Here is an 18,347-nt window from a genome sequence, read left to right on the forward strand (position 1 = left end):
CCTGCTTTTCTTTCAGGATCTACTTTTTATCTGGGGCTTAATTACAGTCTGGGACTCTCTATGAGTAAGAGAAAGACCCTTTACTGTCTGTACCCCTTTACGTGTGACCAACGCCTATGTCTGTAGGATCAGGACAACCTGGAAATCATCACCGCACTTTTGTTCCGACTCCCCTGATCCCTCCACCTGGCGATTGGTCATTATCCCCCTCTCAACCGTGGGGCTTGAGGTTGCTTGACACCAGCTACTGAGTAATCGTGGGGCCATTTCACTCAGTATCCCCTTTTCTTGTACAGTACCTGTTGGACTCACCTGTGCTGCTGAATTTATCATTTGGGAAATTCCCTGACCAAGCCACTGCATGTACTCCTCCACCCGTCCAGGTATATCAGTTGTCATTCCCAGCTCTTCAAGTAGCTTCTTCATAGTTGAAACCACTTGTATAAAGTCGTCTACAAGCTGGATCAGCCTTTCCAGCTCCCGCACATCAAAATCATTTGGTTGATTGGCTGAAAACAGGCTTGTGCAATAATCAGCCCCCCTTCTGGAAATGAGCTGGTAAACATGCCAATTTCAGGAGCATGCGCTGTTGGGTCTCACATGGGCACCTGGAAATTGGAGTTTCGGGATGAGGCCAGTGGCCAACTGCAATCTGCTTGTTTCAATTTATCGGCAGACCATTCAGTCATGTCCTGAACCTCCTTACCTTTGATTGTGGCGAGCAGTGCATTGCACGCCTCCCCCTTCCACTTCCGGGAGTCTGAGTCCGTTGGGGTATCTGCAACATTGAAGAGGGAAGTTCACTGACCTACTCTTTCCTGCAATTCTTTGGGGCAGGTCATGTGTCTCACTTCGGCAAGCTGTTGGTAAAAATCATCGTAGCTCAGATGTTGGTTGGAAAGGCCATCCAAGTCTTCAGGATTGTTCCAGGCTCCTCTCCATTTTTTCACATCATCTTCATCTATGAGGTATGTGCATGGGACAAAGTTTATCAATTCATAAAACTTCTCTAGTCCCTCAGCATGTACCTCATCCTAGACGTTGTCATCTGGAACTTTTCTTCCCCAAAGACGACTGCCACCTCTCATCTCTTCGGTGAGGCTGACATTCTTGAGTGATACTTTTCCTGCAGTTTTGCCAATCTGTCTTGTCTTTTTCTTCCCCAATATGGCCGGAAATAAGGTGAAGGTCTGCTTGCAGCCCCTTGTGTTGCAGTGCTGCCTGTTGGGTTTGTATCCAATGAGTTTTTTAAGGTTTCTGACCCAAAACTGAAAGCCAGAATCCTGCTGACTACGCCAGATGTGGATGCTAGGGTTCACTGTTACCCTTAAACCCAACAAACAAACACGCAGGACACAGGGTTAAAGCACTAAGAAGATTTTTTATTTCTTTTTCTTCTTTTAACAGTGCCCTCTAAGCACTACAGCCACAATAATACAGGTAAATACAATAATCATAGTTCTCTCTCTCTCTCTGTTTTCTCTTCCACACCTCCCAGTTGTCCACCTCAACCTAACTGTGGCTAGCTTGCTGGGTTCACAGCAGTCCTTTATATATGTTCCGACCTGGAAGTGCTTCTGCTCTTCCATCCACATGACTTGTTAGCACTTCCAGGTCAGATAGAGAAATCAAGTTTTCTTCAGCCTGGAAGTACAGTGATCCCTCACTATATCACGCTTCGACTTTCGCAGCTTCACTCCATCGCGGATACATATCATGGATTTTTCGCTGGTTCGCGGATTTCTGCAGACAATGGGTCTTTTATTTTATGGTACATGCTTCCTTAGTTTGTTTGCCCAGTTGATTTCATACAAGGGACGCTATTGGCAGATGACTGAGAAGCTACCCAATCAGAGCATGTATTACGTATTAAATAAAACTCCTCAATGATATACGATATGCTTCCCGCATGGTGCTTCGCACACTTCAAAGCTCTAACAGCCAGTATTGATTTTTGATCGTTTGCTTTTCTCTGTGTCTCTCACTCTCTCTGACATTCTCTGCTCCTGACGGAGGGGTTGTGAGCAGAGGAGCTGTTTGCACAGAGGCTGTTTGCTTAGAAGATATGGACACTCCTGTAAAAAATGCTGAAAGACTACCTTCACATTGAACCCTTCATTGCTGCCGCTTTATTGTGGGTGCTTCGTATACTTAAAAGCCCAACAGCCCTATTGATTTTTGATTGTTTACATTTCTCTCTCTCTCTGACATTCTCTGCTACTGACGGCACTCTTTTGAAGAGGAAGATATGTTTGCATTCTTTTAATTGTGAGAAAGAACTGTCATCTCTGTCTTGTCATGGAGCACAGTTTAAACTTTTGACTAAAAGGTGTTATTTCATGTCTAGAGGGCTCTAATAATGTTAAAAAATGTATTTAGAAAGTCGTAAACAGGTTTTCTATGCTCTAACTGCGAAAATATTAGATTTATAAATAAAGAATACTACTTCGTGGAAATTCACTTATCTGTCTGGAACGGATTAACCGCGATAAACGAGGGTTTACTGTATAACTGTGCGGAGAATATTTATAAACAGTGTGGGAGAGTTTCTAAGGGCTTAAAATATATAAAAATAACCATACAAACATATGTTTTCTACTTCGCGGATTTTCACCTATCGCGGGGGGGTCTGGAACGCAACCCCCACGATCGAGGATGGATTACTGTACTTCTGGATTTCCATCCTCATGATTCACCTGAACTTCTGGGCTATGAGAGCAGTATGACTCTCCAGGTCCTTCCACCCCCTGGCAGCACCCACAGCACCCAACAGGGCTGAGATACTGAACTCCAAATCACAGGATGCCCTGTGAGAATCCAGGGCACCACTACTATCCAGGGGAGCTGCCATCTAGCATCTTGGGGGAGGCAGTATTCTAAAAAAGCCGCCTTCCCCCATCCTTCCATATCAGAGGCGTCCTGGCTGGGTTGAGCTGCTGGCCGTCTCTTACACAAGACAATGCTGGAGTGACTATGGGACAAGTTACTGAGTGGCCTAACCAAAACCCAGACTTACAGTAACTTCCATAGTCCGTCTGTGGAACTGATGGCAGTTTACAGACTATTCTGATCCAACCCAATGGAGTTTGACAGGACCTGCCTGGAAAAACGGAATAAACTGCCCAAATTCAGACAAAGGGGCTTCTTCAAAGTATTGAATTAAGGGTCTGAATACTTATATGAATGGGAGATTTCAGTTTTTAATTTTTAATAAATGTGCAAACGTTTCTGAAAGCTTGTTTTCGCTTTTGTCATAATGGGTTATTAAGTGTATATTGATAAACAAAAATGATAAATGTACCCATTTAAAATTACATCTACAACACAACATAATGGGCAGAAAGTGAGGCAGTCAGCATACTTTCTGAATCTACTGCCTACTTTTTTTTTTTTCTCATTTTTTTATTGCGCCCTGGGCACGGGGTCTCTCCTGTGCCATGATTTATTGTATTAGTTTTGGCTTTTGAAACTCTTTGTATTTCTCATTTTATTTTATTTAAGGCTGTATTCATTTGGGTCAGAGGCTTGATGGTTGGGGAAAAGTAAAAAACGCTCCCTAGCCAAATTGTGATTTGTGTAATGTCTTATGCTGGTACTAGATCTGATTTTTTTTTTCAAAATTATTGTGGCACCCCTTAATGGACAAGATAGTAATGGACTTTTCATAGCTCATCAAAGCTCATAGAACTGGCTTATATTAAGAGTGGTGTCCCATATGGGCCACTGATATTTGTATTATATCTAAATGATTTGAATAGTAATGTAAACAAGAAACTGGTTGAATTTGCAAATGACACCAAGCTAGGTGGATTGGCAGATAATCTCAAATCTATTAAATCATTACAGAGGGACTTAGATGAGATGCATCAAGACTTTTATGTTAAAATGAGTTCATCAAGAACACGGGGACACCGCTGGAAACTTATTAAGGGTAATTTTCACACAAACATTAGGAAGTTTTTCTTCACACAGATAATCATAAACACATGGAATAAGCTTCCAAGTAGTGGGGCAGACAGCAGTACTTTAGGGACTTTCAAAACTCGATGTTATTGTTATTTTAGAAAAATTAAGCGGATAGGACTGGTGAGCTTTATTGGGCTGAATGGCCTGCTCACATCTCACTGGAGGTGTTCATTTTCCAACCAACAAAAAGGTAGATAATGGCTATAGCCTCCAAACTTCACTGGTACACTGTGAGTTTAGACTGCACATGTGCACACAAGTAAGGGTATGCCTAGCCTAGAACACTGCAGGGCCAACTGAGCCAGTTCTACTAACTGGAAAAGGGCTAGCAGCACAAAAATAATTTCACCTACTACAAAAAGCAATATGTTTCTAGATACAAAACTGCTTTGAGCATATAATGAAAATTTAAAAACAGTTATTAAAAAGGCAGAGGTGAGTTGCATAAAGATTTTAAATAATTGAGGGAAGCTCATTACTTATTTTGCCTAGTAGCACTATCACACCCTGAGGCAGAGATGCCACTGCTGAGAAGAAAAAAAAATGGAAGCAATTTACTCATGATAAAACATTAACAATTACAACAGTTTAATAAAATAAATAACATATAAGAGATTACTACGAGGTATGAGGCAATGGCATCCTGTTCATTGCCTTATTCTGGCTTGATATACTGTTGCCAGGTTAAGATTCAGCTCCCTGGGTCCCTGAATTGAATTAAGGAAATATCAGCAGCAGCTCTAGACTTTTATACCATGCTGATTTAAAAGCTGACATCAGTGGAGCTTCTTAAGTTCACAATATACTGGTGAGCAGCTAGACAGATCTGGCAACTGGAAGGCAAACAGATTATTATTGATTTAAGATGATCTAAAAAGAAAAAAAAACCCTGAAAAGTAAATGTTTGTGAAACTTTGACTGTCCTTCATCACCAAATGTTAGAAGCATTTAGAATCAGGGTATTTTTAGAATTTGGGAGCTAAGAAGCAGCTGCTTGGGGGCTATCAGTAACGGCAGTTTTTATCTATAGCACACGTCCACATATCACTCTGAAAGCTTGACCCTTCCCAGGATGTACTAGGAAGGCATGATGTTACAAATCTTAATCACTGTGACTTTAATGGCTTCAGTAAATTTGGGCATAAAGAATCAATACGTTCATGCGCAAGCCCCCTAAAATGTATTTTTTTAAAGAAGTTGGATGGCCCAAAACAACTAAACAGAAGCACTGAGAATGATGGCAGTTTACCTGGTGGGTGCTCTATGTGTTACTTACCTCCAGGCCCCCAGTGCTAAGTTCGTTTTTAGATAACTTGTAACGCTACATATGCCAGACAGTGTATGGAAGGGGGCTGCTGCAATGGCTGCAGGTTTTCTTTCCTCTCATTTTCTTAATCAGTGATCGATTTACGCTGTTATTTGACCTCATTTTATTTGTTGTGTTTTTTAAGACTCAGTCCTCTGAATTGCTTCATTTTTACTTAAATGGCAGCCAAACAAAAATGAGATGTGAAGTCAACGGTTCACTAGCTAAGTCAGGTCCTCAAACTCCAGTTTCCTAATTAGGAGATGATTCTTGTTGTTAATTAAACCCATTTTTAAATTCCATGGATTATTGCCTCTCATTCTGCCACATCAGACTTTTCCAAAACTGTTGATTTTCTTTTTCTTAAGAGCACCATCAAAATATTTTCTAAACCTGAGCAGATCAACATTACTGAGACCGCCACCTTTTTTATCTTCCGATTTTGTGTAATGGACACAGATTAGCTGGTCATGTATTGGCTCATTTTGTATCTCATTATTATTTGGCAGCTAATTTAGAAAACACAGTAGCAATTAATTGCATGTGCTGATGGCACGTTGCAGCACCCACCACATAGCATGTCAATTAAACTGAGGAAAAAGAAGTTACTTAGCAGCACAAACTGGTCACTAATTAAGAAAAGGTTAGCATGAAACCTGGCAGCTTTTGCAGCCCTCCAGGATCGGAGCTCGCCACCCCTGCTGTATGGTGTGCTATTGCTAATTTTGGACTATTCACATGACTACAAGCAGAAGTTTTTACATCTTGTATGTCTCAAGTCTACCGGTGTTATGATTATTCCCCCAAACCGAAGGCCAAATCAATTAATCACACATACCAAAGAAAAATTAAATGACAAATTAGAAAGTAAACTAACTCAACTAAAAAGAATAAAAGAAAACTGAAGAATTAAAAAAACGCAATGATAGAAATAAAGAATTAAATAATCAAGAAATAAAAATAATATATTCACTGAGAATGAAACAAATAATCAAAAGTTGAAAACAAAACTAAAGGGCAATCCAAAAGCAAAAACGTAAGAGACAATTAAATATCCAAACAATTTAAAACATTCTTCAAAGCAAGCCAAAACTGTTGCTTCAAAAAGGTCTGAAAAGAGTGAGAACAGAAAACAGATCAAGAACACAGCAGCCTTAGCCAGCTAATGCCACAGCAACTCTATGAGGCTTGTGAAGGGCTTGAATAGTCCTCTCGAGCAACTGCAGCCCTAATGACCACAGCATGTGAGAGTCCTAATCCTAAACAAGGCCTGTCTGCAGAAATAGAACATAACTGAGGGTAAGTTACCGGGGACAAATAAAAAACAACAAATAAAATGAAAACAAGCCAAAGGTAAGGAACTGCATGAAGGCAAAAAAGAAAAACAGTGAGAATGACATCTACAGCTTGATTTCTTTTCAAAATAGTTCAAAATGCTAGACTGAAACTTCTCTCTTATATTCTTTAATGTTAAAATTAAAAAGACATATGTATTGACTTCATGTTTTTACTGAAACTACAATTATTAAGCATTTTCAGCAAATGTGGCCTTCTGGGTAAGGCAAGGAACTGCATAAAACACTATATTCCACACTGTCTTTTGCTTCATGAGCAGCCAATTCAAATCACATTTTAGAAATGTCACTTAGAGATTGTGAGCATTGAAGTGCCTCAGGGCATATACAGTATCTCTCCATCCATTTTCTGAAACCATTCATGAAAACTTTAGGATTGGGAAGGAGCCAGGAATAAAAGCCTGGATGTGGTGCCAGTGTACCCACCCTCATTAACACTGGGATGGCATTAACTTGCAGGTGTAGCTAATAAAGTGACCTGTTAATATTTGTTTAATAAAATGCATGCATGGTGATCTATGTTAAAATTAATGTAATGCTCAGCAAAATTAAGGACAATTACTTTGAAATCTTTAAGGTGAGTTAGGCGCATTTATCGTGTCACTGCAAGACTCTCCTCAGCTCTCTGTAAACTTTTTCATCGAACTTTTTTCAAATCACTTATCAACAGATGTATACCCAGAACTATGCGTAATAGGAAGAGAAACCAAAAAAAAACAATTTATAAACAAACTTATTTCTGCACAGATGTTTCTTCTGAAGTGGACTTCAGAGGGTTGCTAGAATATTCCATTAAATGCAGAAAGTTACACCAATCATTCTTGACAAATATATCCATGAAAGCATAAGTAACACTCCAGGTGCTTATTCACTCTTTCAGGTTGCTTTCCCTGGTTTCTGAACCAACAATGAATACCCAAATTGGAGCACTCTATTTAAAACCATTGATGCAAGTACAGTATATACTCACGTATAAGTCGGGTCTTGAAACTCGAAAAATCAATCTTAAAATCAGACCCGACTTATACTCTTGTTCAAAAAAGCAACACTTAATTTGTTTTTTTTACATCTTCTTGCATCCTCCAATCTCACATCAGTTTCTCAGACACATCGAATTTTGTTGCAGCAGCGCAGTTGCCAATTTCTAAATTAAACCAACGATGTTTAATTTAATACCAGCTTTATATTTTCTTCCGATCGAACGCTCCATCGCATACAAGGGATGCTGTTACGATAAAGGTGTATGAGGGTGTGAGATTCAAAAAACACAAATCATTGCAAACGCCGCTTTGGAATCGTTCGGGTATTCGGGCACAATAGAGAGAAAGAGAGAGGTTAGGAGCACGGGCTGATACACCGCAATGCCGACCCACATAGAAAAAAAGGCAGTGTGCTCCGTGGTTACTCTCTCAGGTGGGCGTTAGCATATCATCATCCCTTTTACTAATAGCATGAGTTTTCCGCATTCGACTTATACGACCGACATTACAAAATACCAAAAATTATACTGTAAAATCAAGTCCCGACTTATCAGCGAGTATATACGGTAATTAAAGTCAGAAAACATTTTATAGAAGTAGAATAATAGGTAAATAAATATCAGATACTTATTCAAGCATATAAGAAAAAGCAGATAACGGTCAAGTTTAATTTCTACCACAGTCCAAAGCTAATTAAGTTTTGGTGAGTAATTTATATATAATTATATGACTGACAGTGACCATAGGAACCCGAGGAGCCTGTCCTCTTTGGTTAATAATCTATTGCAGACTCTCCCTGTTCTTTTTCCAGTTCTTGCAGTGCACTGTGATTCCTTCACTTTTTATAATACCATACATAATCAAATTCATAATCACAGTACAAGGGAGCAAGGCAGGAAATCACACTAGGCAGGGCCCCAGTCTGTCATAATGCACACTTGCACAGACTCGTACCTGGACCAATTTAGAATTGCCATTTAATCTGAATCGCTCATATTTGTTGATGTAGAGAAAAGCAAACACAGACATGGGGAGTGTATGCACATCCATAACCAGGCATGGGTTTCAAAATCGGGATGCTGGATCTGTAAAGCAGAAGTACTAACAACCCAATAGCTCTGTTAGTCCTAGTCCTCCACATGTCTTTATATTTTTCTTTCACTTTCCTCTCCTGTCTATTCTTTTAACTAACATTTTTTAATTTCATCGATGACTTTATGTCTAAAATAAAACCTTTATTCATGCTACTGACTCAGGTGTTAATTAATTAATTAATTCTTTGCATTTATATAGCTCTTTTCTCACTACTCAAAGCGCTCAGCAATTGCAGATCAAGGGACTTGCTCAAGGGCCCAACAGAGCAGAGTCACTTTTGGCATTTACAGGATTTGAACCAGCAACCTTACGATTGCCAGTGCAGATCCCTAGCCTAAGAGCCACCACTCCGCTGTGTTGTGACCCATGTGATCACATCCCCCACCTGATCAGGACCCACATCCTAGAGAATGGGTTCACAAAATGGCATCATTTAAACAGAAAACAAAATGGTTATGCAAACAGCATAAAAATTAGTTTGAATACCTTAAAGAGAGTGGGCGGTCTCATGGTCTGGAATCCCTAGAGATTTTATTTTTTCTCCAGCCGTCTGGAGTTTTTTTGTTTTTTCTGTCCCCCCTGGCCATTGAACCTTACTCTTATTCGATGTTAATTAATGTTGTTTTATTTTGTTTTATAATTGTGTCTTTCATTTTTCTATTCTTTAATATGTAAAGCACTTTGAGCTACTGTTTGTATGAAAATGTGCTATATAAATAAATGTTGTTGTTGTTGTTGTTAAATAAGCCAAAAACGATATATGCATCACTATGAATGTAACTGCCATGTGAGAAGTCCCTGTTTAATAAAAGTGTTATTTACGCCAGATACCTAATTGAGGCTTTACAAATCACATTTGTTTTCTTCTCCTTCCACTCCTCTGGGCAAGCTTTGTCCAATTTTCACCCGACTCTGACTCACCTGGATGAGGTCAAGCAGCTTCTTTTATCTATGACCCAGGAGGACTTCTGGTGCTAGGGCACAACCCATTGGAAGCACTTCCAGTTTAAATGGAAGAGACTATGAATCCCAGCAGCTCCCCCTGGCAGCCCCCATTGAACCCAGCAGAGCTGCTACACACGAATACAGATCCCAGCAAGCTCGGTAAGGGAATCACAACCCAGGGACACTGCCATCCGGTGTGTTCAGGGAGAACATGTTCAGGACTGCTCATTTCCCCCAGACCTTCAATTGCACTGGCATCCCAGCTAGGCAAGGATCCATATTCAGTCCCGACCACGATGCCAGTCCATGTATGCCACCCAGTATGCTATGATCTACTACACAGCATGTGTTCTAAATAAGAGTGAGATTTAGTTTGTTTTTCATTCATTTGTTTCTGTATGTAGACTTCACTTTGTTAGTACTAGCAGTCTTGACCTCCTGTGAACACTTATCAAGTTGTGGTAACAAATGAAAGGATTGAAAGAATGAACTCATTGAGAACTTCATAAATTTTATATATCCCTTTTCTATTATTAACTAATTATTACTTGTTAACGTGCAGTGTTTATTTGGCCTTCTTGTGTGCACTGGCTGTATTCTCATTGTTATCACTGCACTAGGTCTTTCATTCATGCCTTTCATTTTCTATTCTTGTTTATAAAGTGAACCTTTTCTTATTAAATTACCCCAGAGATCAAGACAATGGAGCTTTGTCAGGTCGAACCTCTTCTTATCTCCATTGAAATCTATACTCCTGTGCATATGTAAAGCGTATTAACAATTAAGGGCAGTGTTATACATGACAGAGAAATAGTGGGATGGCAGGGTGGGACAGCTGTTAGTGCAGCTGCTTCATGGATCCTGCATCCTGGGTTCAAACCTGTGTTCAGTTATCACATTGGCCCCGTGTGGGTGAGTAGGCATGAATAGGCACTCAAATAGACTGGCAAATCTTCAATTCCCTGTGTTCCTGATTTGGATTAGGCAGGTTTCAAAACATTTTATTTTAGAAAAAGTATACTTTAAATTATATAGTGATAGCATAAGCACACTTTTGTTGGAGAGTGGCTCATGGAGGAAGGGGCAATTTAGGGGACAGGCTTTGTTACATTTCACTCCTAGACACAAATTAGAGCCCATTTTTAGTTCTGCATTTGTTAAATTCATGGAAAATTTGGATGTAACTTTAGGGGCATGTTTGTCTCCGATTGCCGATTATATGATCAGAAAGGACAGTGCATTTTTCTGCTATATATTTACTTTTTTTGTAATAGTAGCAACAAGATCATAGAGGAATTTAAGGAATTTGCATCTAGTTATACAAAATGCCAAACAGATCTTAACAGCAAGAGTCCACAACATAGCACCGCAAATCAAAACTTTTTTCCTCCATAAAGTTCCTATTGTGGGTCAAACATTAAGGAAGCCACTAGAATTGATTATCTGGTATCATAGATTGCCATTCGTTTTTGTACATTAGACATTCAGAAAGGATAAGTAAACCTATTATAACCCAGAAGCCTGTAGTACAATGTAAAATTATTTATATACTGTATACTATACATGATTAAGATACGGTGGCCCTGAAGTGCTGTCCACAAAACTAAATTGAATACTCAACAGCAAATCAGAAAACACAACAACAAGCTGTATATGCAGAAACAAATAAGAAAATGGAAAAAATATTGGAAATGTAAAAACAAATGGAATGCAAAAAAACAAATCAGAAAACGCAAGAGTAAACTGGAAATGCAAAAGCAAATCAGAAAACACTAATGGTACTGTACATTAAGTAAATGTCATCTTGTCTGCCAAAGTTTATAAAAATACCTAAAAAATATAAAAGAATTATTCCACTTTTCAGCGTTCTTGCTTCCACCACACCACTTGTTGAAAAGTTGTGATTGAAACATGATGAACTTCTAGGTCTCCCTGGTTTTTTTCGCTTTGATTTGGGTCATGCACTATTCTTTTTGTTTTCATGCTACTAATTTGTTGGCACAGCAATTGTTTTGTTTGGGTTCCAGAGCGTGCCCCATAACTGAGCCTGCCCTTTTAATTAGTTAGTTGATTCAGTGGACCTCTCTTGAAGTGATGTTACCAGCCCAGCACAACACAGTATATCAAATTGCACAGGCCATCACAGAGTTGTACAGTAGAAGATGGGATGGATGTCACTTCCCACATTAAAGGAACGCAGTCTCCAAAGGAAGAAGATCAGCTCTGCCCTTTCAAACGTAGTTCTTCTGTGTTCCAAGACCAGTCCAACCTGTCATTGATGTGGACCACCAAGTACTTGTAGGATTAAACCACATCTACATCCCCTACCTGAATAGTGACTGGACGTGGTGGCTCTTCGGTGGGGCAAAAGTCAATAAGCAGTTCCTTGGTTTTGCTGATGTTACGGTGCAGATAATTCTCTTTGCACCAAGAAACACAGTTCTCCACCTAACTCCTCTACTCCATCTCAATCCCCCTTATCAATACACCCCATAAGCGTAGAATCACCTGAGAATTTTTGAAAGTGACATGGCCTGGTGTTATATTTATTATATAGAGGGTGAAGAGAAAAGGTGACAGAACTGCTCTAGTGCTGCTCACATCCATATCAGAAACACTGCCCTTATCACATACAAACTGATTATCTGTACATGATGACATTTCTTAACACCACATCTTAAAAATGAGAAAATATTAAGAATTAGAAAACGGATGTATGGATAAATGTAGTAAAGATATTTAGAAAGTGAACAGTAGGCCTTTAACTGTACTAATGAAATGCTCCCTCTAGTGGTCTCAAGTTATTTTTAGTCTATAAATTTGACTGACTTTCTAATTGGCAGCACTAGTTACCACTTAACACCTAACTTACATCTAACTTTCAGTGTATTTTATATATTTAATGCTGCTCACAGCCTTAGAGTCTTGGGCTCAGATTTTAACCTGACGGCAGACTGTATGAAGTTAGCAAGTTTTTCTTTTTCTGCTTGTTTTTTCCCATTACTCCCATTTTCTTTCTATATTCCAAAGATGTGTTAGGCGACTCGAAATTAGTTCTGTATGAGTGTGTGCCCTGCAATCATTCACAGGCCGGTTCCTGTCTTGTGCCCAAAGCTGATGGGACAGGTTTGGACTCCTTTTGACCTTCATTTGGATAAGCAGAATAAGAAAATGAATGGATGGGTGATAATTTGCTAAATCTGTTTTTCTGATAGGGTGGCACAGTAGTTGGAGAGGTTTTGTGGATTTGAATCCTATGCCCAATCATTTTTTGCATAATAGATTCACTTTATCTAACTGTCTTTTTGGGGTTTCTTCCAAATATGTCCAGATTAGGTTAAGTGGGGACTCTAATTTGGCTCCAGTGTGTTGACTGTGGGTGTGTGTATGAGTATTTTCTGTGATGGAAAGGTGGCCCACCAGGGGATATTTCCTGACTTGTGACCGGTGTTGCCAGGACAAGCTATAGTCCGCATATAACCGTGAATTGGTTTAAACAGGCTTCAGAATGTATGTTTATATGCTGTTCTAAAAGTTTGCCTCACCCATGATGAAGATGCAGCTTGGTTATTCAATGCATTTTCAACAATTAAAGTTTATTTACACCATACAGTACATGTATTAATTTTGCTAATTTTTGATCCAAATATGTGTTTTTTTCAGCATATGAAGCCTTATCAGGTAATCTGACTCACTTAGTAACACACAGGTAGTCAGTGGTCTGAACTGAATGCTACAACCCTGTACTTATAGTCTGGTGCTTTAGGCACTGAGCCATGTCTTTCAAATAACCATTATGTAAAGTTTCTGGTTCTCCACGCAATTGAACATAAATAAGTTATCAAGTAAAATGATTTTCCTATGTATTGGGACTCTGAAGCCAACATCTGAATCATGTAGAAAGAATTTGATTTTGAGATAACAATATAATACAAATAAAGCTGAATCTGTGTGTGTGGGTGTGTGTGTGTGTGTGTGTATTTTTCCAGTATACAAATCCACACCGTTTAACCTAAAACTGCCAAATTTTCCACAGATTCCTCATTTCTACTGGGTAAGATCACAAGGTATGTTTCATTCTGAAATTGTTCTCCTTGGCAAATTTTATTTAGTGACTAAAACTGCACTTTATCGGGGAAGTGCCCCCTAGAATGTATTTTTGGGACTTGCCACAAGTATGCAAAGTTGCTTTCCATGCTGGCTTTAGTCACGGATACATTGGTTTGGGGCCAAATTTTTTTCCTATGGAAAATAAAGTATAAACATAACACCAGGCCATGTCACTTGCAGCAATTCTGAGAGGACTCTGCACTTATGGGGTGTATTGACAAGGAAATGAGACAGAGTATAGGAATGAGGTGGAGGACTTGGTTTCTTGGTGCAAAGAGAGTTGTTCTCTGCCTCTTAACATCAGCAAAACCACAGAATCAGTTATTGATTGTCATCACACCAAAACGCTGGTCACTATTCAAGGAGTGGATGTAGAGGTGGTCCACATTAATGACAGGACTGATCTTGTCAAAAAGAGGAAGATAGGGCAGAAGAGGGTTTTTTTTTTTATTAGGAGACTGCACTCATTTAATATAAGCAGTGACATCCTTCACATCTTCTACAACTCTGTAATGGCCAGTGTACTTTTCTATGTTGTGATGTGCTGGGCTGGTAACATCACTTCAAGAGAGGTCGACTGAATCAACAACTAATTAAAAGGACAGACTCAGACATGGGTTGTACTCCAGACCCCCTGGAGGTTGTAGAAAAGGAGAGTTAAAACAAAACTGAGTGCCAATATGAAAAATGCTGCACTTCCACTTTCTGACACACTAACACTGAAGACTTTCAAAAAATTAGTTATTCAGCAGAAATGTGTCAAGAAACACTATGGGGACTCCTTTATACCAACATCAATATGCTTACATAACACCTCACTGTGATTGGAACTGCCAAGTCAGAGGTTTTCTTTCTTCTTAAATGTTCTTTAGTTTTAGGCAATCTGGTGTGTATGTGCCATACTGTGTGTATGTATAAAATGTGTTTATCTTATCTAATTGTACATTTATCTCTCTATTATATAAAAAAATCTTTCAATGCAACAAGACTTTTTAGAAAACGAGACTTTTTGGAAAAGTTTTTTCAAGTCAGGAATATTTCCATGAGATTCTTTCAAGTCATGCCCTCCTATCAACCATTTTCAAACAAGACCATGGTACACTCCCCTCTCAGTGTTATGAAAGCTTTTGCCAGACACTTCCTGCGCTCTCAGCTCTTATAAAGTTTTACGTTTTTCTCACATTAAGTTCCCAATTAAAAAAGATGTATTATGTCCAAATCTTACTGAAGAATTTCATCACAAAGGGTTATCAACAGACAAAATGAGTACATGGGCAATCCTAGCACCTAGAAATGAGGAAGTCAAACAAATTTACACCAAAAATGTTCATCAGTAACACGGCCAAATGGTTGAAGGCATATTAATAGACTACGCTGAAACAGTTGGTGGTGATCATGTGGAAGATGAAAACAACAACTTACAATATCACGAAGAATATATACAACCGTTAACAATGTCTGGTCTTCCACCACACAAATTACTGTAGAAAGAAGGTTTGTTGTGATTTGAAATTTTGTATACATTTGTGATAAATATTTTGTATGTCTTTATTTGTAACTTAGACAAAGCAATGGCATATTAGTGTTACATTATTGATAATAACAGCAATTGTTTGATGGTTTAAGAACCCCTTCCTCCCTTTTAGGAATGAGTCTCTTTGTAATTTTAACGATAGGTTTGGGGGAAGTGCCTCAAACAAGTTTGGCTAATATTTCTCTGCTGAAGTCTCTCAGTCAACACCCACAGGAAAGCCAGGCTGTCTAACTGCCAAGCTTTACCTTAACAAATGGTTTTGGGGGCAGATGTGAGGGTATTCTGTCCCCCATTGGTTTGAAGTATGGCTGTTTGGAACTGTCTTGTATCAAAAGCTTTTAAGTACCAATATGTCCTATTGGCTCTAGGGGTTGGACAGAAAACATATACACACCCACACACAATTTAGGATCACCAATGCACCTAACCTGTATGTCTTTGGACTGTGTGAGGAAACCGGAGCACCCGGAGGAAACCCATGCAAACACGGGAAGAACATGCAAACTCCACACAGGGAGGACCCGGGAAGTGAACCCAGGTTCCCTAACTGCAAGGCAGCAATGCTACCCACTGCGCCACCGTGCCGCCCTGTACTGATTCACACAATACATAAATATCATTCTCAAACCTGCTTAATCCAATTCAGGGTGCTGAACATCTAAAGCTGTTCCAGGAGCACTGTGAAAATGGACGAACAGCATTTAAAGTGTGTCACCCCATCACAGGACCTACTCATGTACACATGCACACTCAAAATTAGTATGTTGTGTGCAAAGATACAGAAGATTACTAGTTACTTTATTCTGCATACTGTTACCTGTCACAGATGGCCAGAGCACAGCACCTAACTAGAGGTCTTATCCGATTTAGTAAGTTGTAAATGTTCCCTGCCCGAATAAGGAGTGACTTAGAAAGCTGTGCTGCATTTTAAAATATGATATTGTAAGACATTAACAAAAAGCATCATTAAACTCTACATTGGATATTCGCCTTCATTATATGACATTATTGTTCTCTGCCTTGAGTTTTCGCATTCTTCCTATAATGTTCTTGAATCCACATCTTTTCAAAAGGTAATAATACTTCGACAGTGTCTATGTTCAATAATGCGATGGATTAAAGAGGATGCAATGATAACAACAACAACAACATTTATTTATATAGCACATTTTCATACAAACAGTAGCTCAAAGTGCTTTACATAATAAAGAATAGAAAAAAGACACAATAAGAAAACAAAATAAATCAACATTAATTAACATCGAATAAGAGTAAGGTTCAATGGCCAGGGGGGACAGAAAAACCAAAAAAACTCCAGACGGCTGGAGAAAAAATAAAATCTGTAGGGATTCCAGACCATGAGACCGCCCAGTCCCCTCTGGGCATTCTACCTAACATAAATGAAACAGTCCTCGTTGGATTTAGGGTTCTCACGGAAGGGCCTGATGATGATGATGGTCACGTAGACTTCTGCCTTTAAATCCATCCATCATTGTTAAAGCATCATGAAGCTTTGAGTAGGTGGAGGTGGCACAGGCCACCACCACAAAGAAACCGGAAAAAGAAACAGAAAAGAGAGTAGGGGTCAGTACGGATTTTAGAGCCACCATGAGTAGTTATTATAAGGAAATTGAACATACAGAGTATCAGGATTAAGTTAAATTAAGTTAAACTGAAGTTAAAAAAAGGCCATGTTAAAGTAATGTGTTTTCAGCAGTGTTTTAAACTGCTCCACTTTATTAGCCTGGCGAATTCCTATTGGCAGGCTATTCCAGATTTTAGGTGCATAGCAGCAGAAGGCCGCCTCACCACTTCTTTTAAGTTTTGTTCTTGGAATTATAAGGAGACACTCATTTGAGGATCTGAGGTTAGGATTTGGAATATAAGGTGTCAGACATTCCGATATATAAGATGGGGCGAGATTATTTAAGGCTTTATAAACCATAATCAGAATTTTAAAGTCAATCCTGAATGACACAGGTAACCAGTGTAGTGACATCAAAACTGGAGAAATGTGTTCGGATTTTCTTTTCCTAGTTAGGATTCTTGGAGCTGCATTCTGCACTAGTTGCAAACGATTTATGTCTTTTTTGGGTAGTCCTGAGAGGAGTGCGTTACAGTAATCTAGTCGACTGAAAACAAACGCGTGAACTAATTTCTCAGCATCTTTCAGTGATATAAGAGGTCTAACTTTACTTATGTTTCTTAAGTGAAAAAATGCTGTCCTAGTGATCTGATTAATATGCGATTTAAAATTCAGATTACAGTCAACAATTACCCCTAAGGTTTTTACCTCCGTCTTGACTTTTAATCCTAATGTATCCAGTTTATTTCTAATAGCCTCATTGTATCCATTATTGCTAATCACTAAGATTTCAGTTTTCTCTTTATTTAACTTGAGAAAGTTACTATTCTTCCATTCTGAGATACAAGTCAGACATTGTGTTAGTGAATCAATAGAATCGGGTCATCAGGTGCTATTGATAAGATGTGCTTCTTCTTCAAAGGACTCCCTCACAGTGCACTCTAGTAATTTAACCAGTACATACATTATCTTTTACTAGCTGTGGTACCCATCTAAAATGGGTTGAAATATAAATAATCAGCTGTCTAAAATGTCTTTGCATGCTGTTGCATTAACATTACCCCTTTGTTAAGAGTGATTCAATAGAGGATAGGCAGTTTTGCAATGTTATGTGCTTTGGAACTTGGTGGCCCCATTTTGTGAGTTTGCGTGGTCTACCATTTTGTGGTTGAGCTGTTGCTCCTATATGCATCTGTTTCAGAAAAATAGGACTTACAGTTGACCTGGCCAAATCTAGCAGAGTAGAAATTTCACATACACATTTGTGGCAATGGTGGCAGCCTCTGACAGTGCAAAAAGTCACTGAGCTCTTCAGTTCAAGCCATTCTGCTTCTAATTTTTTATTTTTCTTTATGGCATGGCTATGTACTTCACTTTATACCTCTTTTTAGAATATTTAGTATTGAAGAATACTAGTAATAAGGAAAAAAAATTAACAGGAGGGTGCAGGCAAGGCTGGAATACGAATACT

Source organism: Polypterus senegalus, chromosome 11 (assembly GCF_016835505.1).
Source record: "Polypterus senegalus isolate Bchr_013 chromosome 11, ASM1683550v1, whole genome shotgun sequence".
Classification (NCBI taxonomy): Eukaryota; Metazoa; Chordata; class Cladistia; order Polypteriformes; family Polypteridae; genus Polypterus; species Polypterus senegalus.